Genomic DNA, 6,121 nt, shown 5'->3' on the forward strand with positions numbered 1-6,121 from the left:
GAATAACAAGATCATCACTAGTAGCAGTAGTAACACGAACATCATCACAATCTTTATGGTCTCTTTGTTTAGACTTATCCTTCTTGCCTTTGTTATCTCTTTTCCACTGATAATAATACTTATGCACATGTCGTGTTTTGTAACAATAATGACACTCCAAATTCTTGTATTGCGGCTTGGACTTGCTTCTGCTATTCTCTCTACCACCATTTGTTTCCTTTTTATGACTTCTCCCTTATTTTCAATGATAATTACCTCGAGTTGAGATGAAGAACCATGTGCCTTCCTTCTCATCTCCTCATTAAGAATACAATCCTTCATCATTTCCAAAGAAGTAACACCTCTAGAAGCAGAACTTGTGATAGAAACCTGAAACGTCTCCCAAGACTATGGTAAAAATAGCAATAGAAATAGTCTCAAAAGGTCATCATCAAATTTGATTCTCATTCCTGACGTCTAATTAAGGAGCCCTTGAAATTCACTCGAGTGATTTGAAATAGAAGTCCCCTCCTTATACTTCAAACTTATGAAGCTATTCAATAAGAACAATTTGTTATTCCCTAATTTAGAGGCATACAAGGAGTCTATCTTTTCCCACAAAGTTTTTGCATATGTCTTATTAGCAATATGATTATAAAAATTATCTTATATATATTGTCAAATAAAACCATATACATGTTGATGTTCAAACTCTCATTCTTCATCAGACACAGAATACGGTTTTGCAGAACTAAAAATCGATAAATGCAATTTCTTCACAAATAGTATGTCTTTCATATTGCCCTTCCATAAATGGTAATTAGAACCATTCAACAATACAATCTTCATCTTTGTATTTGACTTCATCATTCAAATAAGTAAGACACGATAACGTAGCAATACGCAGCGGATATAAAATTCCCCAAACATGTAGGAACCTTGAGGATCACCAACCAATATAAGATGGCAAATCAAACAAATAAAGCACAAAAGAACACCGATATTTTTAACGTGGAAAACCCCTCAATATGAGAGTAAAAACCACAAGTCATCCATACTAAAGAAATAACTTCACTATAATCAATTAAGGATACAAGAGAGTATTAAAGTGATTCACAAACTAGTGCTAACAACCGCAAATCACAAAGCAAACTTGCTTACAAATAAGAATCAAAAAGCTGAAAAATTTCTCAAATATACAGCTTTAGTGCAAAGCAGATAACTATCAATTCATACATTATTTTAATATTCTAAGCATTCAAAAGTTAGATACATGTGTTACGAACCTACCTTCCAAATTTGAGCATGATCCGACGATTAACAAATCGGAGATTATCGATTTAGTGAGACTGGTAGCAGAAAAACGTGAATGAGTTTTTCTCCTCTTTTCTCTCTTTTGAATCCTTATTTTTTATCTATCTCTATCAATCCTAAATCTATCCTCTCCACTTAAATAAGTGAGACAAATGGGCTAATCATATTTGGGCATTTCTCCACATAGAAAGGGAACCCAAACCCAAAATTGATGAGATATCATGAGGAGCATCCACATTTGATCAAGAGAAACACACAAGTGAGAGAGACACTACATATTCACTCAAAACCTGAAGGGGATAGGTGTATGGATCCTATCACTTATAAAATGCTTAACCTCCACTTTTCGAAACAATGTGGGACTTTCTAGTCACACTTGTACACAACAATCTCCCCGTCAAATGTGAGTCCATCCACTATGTTCTTCCTCGAGCAGAAGCTCTTTCATCCACATACAATTGTACCGACGTTGCTGACACTATAACAGAACACATTGTCTGACCACCACATTTTCAGGAAGACTTTCGATACAAGGAGTCAGACCCTTAATTGAACAATCGACTCTGATACCACTGATGGGATATCATGAGGAATATCTATATCGAGTCAAGATAAACACACAAGTGAGAGAGATACCACATACTTACCCAAAACCTTAAGGTGATAGGTGTATGGGTCCTCTCACTTATAAAGTTCTCAACATCCACTTTTCTAAACAATGTGGGACTTTAAAATCACACTTGTACACAACAGAAACTTCACAATGAGTTTTCTTGAACTAATCAGAAACTTCATATCTTTCAAATCTTTCCACCAACACATGTAACGAAAAAAATCAACAGCTTTACGACCATCACCATTTTGAACACAACCAGTAACCATAGGAGTCCACAGGACATGGTTTTTCCTATTAAATGCCAACCCCTTGAAAAGAAACTCAGCCTCATAAATACATTTGCATTTTACATACATGTCAACAAGTCCAGTAATAACAAACACATTTGATTCAAATCTATTCTTTACAACATACCCATGAACCATTTCCCCCATTTGGACCAAACCCAATTATGAACACACCCTGAGAACAGGGTCGTCTCAAACAATTTAGAGGTCTTGTTCTAATATTAAAAATGGACCCTTCATAAATAAAAATACAAAAAATTAAAAACTCAAAAAGATTCCACTTTAGACAACTTAACTGACAAGGTAGAGAAAAAATTAGAAACTCAAAAAGATTCCACTGCTCAAATCTCGTTTTAAGACTACAAGGTAGAGAAAATAATTAACTCTAAAAGATTCCACTTTAGACAACTTAACTGACAAGGAACTCAAATTCTCATCAAAGTGTCTTTTTCTTCGAATTAAACGTCTTTGAAGAAATAGTGGGTCAATATTCGCAATAGAAATTTCTTTAGCATAATCTAAGTCCTTATCAAAACCACTTTCTCTATAACTCTCAAAGAATGAAATCAACCCCGTTATTTTTTTCCATGGCAGCATCAATAAGCATGTTCTTTGACGGTAAAAGCTTGATAACATAATTAATTGCATATAATATTTCAAACTAAATGATTATACTCATTAAAAACTCAAAATCACCAAGCTCATTTGTTGCTAAGAATTTAGCTTCACTTCTTATTTTAGAATCAAGATCCATTTTTGACACTTGAAGAAATGCTTCTCTAAAATTGACATTTAAGATTTTATAGCTTTGATATTGTTTACATGGCTCTCCCAACAAGTAGATGACAATGATTTTGGAGTCGACTCTTTTATATTATCTTTCAAAATTTGTCATCTCTTAGTGGAATTGGCAAAAATAGTATAAATGCATTGAACGACGCCAAACAAATCTTTAGCTTTAATACACGAGTTAGCCATGTCACACAAAGCCAAATTAAGATTATGACAATCACATGGAGTATAATAGGCTCTCAGATTTATGTCTAAAAATTTCTTTTGTACACCTTGATGTTTTTCTTTCATATTTGATCCATTATCATATCCTTGTCCTCGCACATTAAATAGGTCAAGATCAAGCTTTTTTAATTCATTTTTTAACACGTCAAAGAGCTCTTGACCAGTTGTATCATCAACATTCAGAAATCCTAAAAAAGATTCCTCGATGCTAACAGAATTTTATGAAACATTCACATATTGTATTATCAAAGACATTTGCTCTTGGAGACTAACATCAGGAGTACAATCAAGTATCACTAAGAAATACTTTTCTTGTTTGATTTTTCTTTTCATTGCAGAAGAAAGCAAAAGTATTATCTCGTTATGGATGTTATGTCCAAGAAGACTAACATGAACATTATCATTTGTAATACGTCTAACTTGTTCTTGAACTACTAGGTCAAATTCAACTAAAATTTCAACTAAGCCCAAAAAGTTGCCATTGCAATATTGGTACAATCTCTCATTAGAACCATGAAAGACCAAATTATGTTTATCAAGAAATTTCACTATTGAAATAAATCTTTTTAAAACACTTTTCCAATGATCTTTTTCTTTGTTAATCAATCTTTGAGATGTTTTATCAATAGTCTGGAAGTTTTGTATCCTTCGACGCAATTCATACCAAGTAGTCGTATTTTTAACATGTTCCATGCCAATTTTATGTTCTCTAAGTCTTTCTCCAACATGTGCCCAATCACCAAATTCCTCATTTGTTAATTGACCTTTACCAATCCCTTTTTTAAAAACCTTACAACAAAAATAAAATGCTTTATCAAGCTCTTATGTATAAACAAGTCAATCTCTATCACACTTCTCTCTATTTGATAAAACTCTAGTATACAAATTAGTTGTAAAGCGTCTAAATGATTTATCTTTAGGATCCTTCAAAATAGTTAAATCTCTTTTAGGATCTTTCATAGCAATAAACCAATGAATTTAGACTCAAGAGAATCTCAAATTCTTGGATCAAATATATCTTTCCCATTGTCATTAACATTATCAGCATTAATCTTTTCAACATCTAAATTATCAGTTTCAATAGCATTAACATCAATAGTATTCGCCATATTTTCAGTAGCATCGTTAAGATCAATATTATTCTCCATATTTTCTGAAGTAACCACATTTTCAATAATGCCTACTACATCAACATTAACAACATTCTGATTTTCAACCAAAACTTTTGATTCTTTTATTATGAATTTATCAAGAGCTCCTAATTGAGATTGAGTTAACTCATTAAGTCGCTTTTTTTTTACGCTTCTCATATCCAGAATTAAACTTTCTAATATTTGGAGCCAATTTAGGAGACATATTAAAAGTATGAAAAAATTAAAACCTGAAATTTGTTGTTGTTCTTGATCAAACCCGCAATGTTAGGTTAGAGCCAAATAGACAACATAAAAGTTGAACCGATAAAAAAATTAAAAGATAATAAGTAATTAAAAAAATAAAATTATAAACAAATCAATAATTAAAAAATAAATTTATAAGATTTATAAATTTTGAAAAATTAATATGTTATAAAACGATAACAATAGAAAATTATAATTTTAAAAAGTAAAATTATAAAACCTAATTTAAACATTATTTTTAATAACTAATTGGGTTGGGCTTTTAGTTTTTCTTGCAATTTGAGGCCCCTAGAGTTTTGAGGCCTCTGCAGTGGGTCAGCCTGCACATGCCCAAATTCAGCCCTGCCTGAGAACACTTCCTAAAGTGAACTGAGTAGGTTTGTGACCCTCCAACCTCCTTTACATAAACAAATCAAAAGCTTCAACTTTACACCCAAATTTACAATGTCTATATAAGAGAGGACCATGTGATAGAACTCCTACATTAAAACCCATCAAAAAGTTCTCTTGTTTCAACTAGTATTCCTACATGAACACACCTTAGTATTCAGTGAAGAAGGTGATGGTGATGAACTCTTATTCTCCTTCCCGTTGTCTGAATCCGACGAAGACGAATCATGTCCCACTAGATCAGATTCATCTACCTCTGCCAAAAAGCCTATAAATCTTAGTCTTTGTTGATAGAGTATGTAGTATGATAAATCATTCATCTACCTATGAATCTCATGATAAATATATGATACAACAAAGAGATATCAATGGTTACTCATTGTTATAAGAAGGTGATTTGATTTGAGTATTGTTGTTGAAGAGTTTTGAAGATGAAAATAGTTGAGATTTGTACGACATTTTTGAGGCAGTGTTTGTGGGAAGAGAGAAAGAGGGTGTGGCGTATAGGGTTCCAATAAATTATATGAATATTGAATATTTATAATATAAAAAGCAAAAAAAAAAAGGTCATACCTACCACGTAGGTAGTTAATGTTTTTTGTCAAAAATTTAACGGAATGGATCAATTAGGCTAACGGAACAGTTTTAACGGACTATAATGTAATATTTTTTATTAAGGGACCAAAGTGAAACAATAAATTAAGTTAAGGGATCAAAAGATGAATTAAATCTTATTATTATTATTATTATTATTATTATTATTATTATTATTATATTGAAGTAAATCATTTTAAAATTGTTTTCTATACTAAAAACATAAGAAAAATTATATATGTTATGATTATTATATAATATTATTATAAATTTACATGCTTAATTTCAATTAAAAAAAATACAAAATTAACTATTTATATTAAAGTTTAACGACGATTGAACTTTTTATTGATGTTGTTGCTTATCTTTTTATGGCTTTAGTTTATCTTTTGCTATTGATATTATTGTTGGACTTTATATACATATTGTTGTTTCTATTCTTTCTATCGTTGTTGTTGGACTTTTGTTGTTATCTTTAATTGTATTTTATTTTTAAATTGAAAAAAAATTATACACAACATGCGAAC

This window comes from Lathyrus oleraceus, chromosome 6, assembly GCF_024323335.1.
Source record: "Lathyrus oleraceus cultivar Zhongwan6 chromosome 6, CAAS_Psat_ZW6_1.0, whole genome shotgun sequence".
NCBI lineage: Eukaryota > Viridiplantae > Streptophyta > Magnoliopsida > Fabales > Fabaceae > Lathyrus > Lathyrus oleraceus.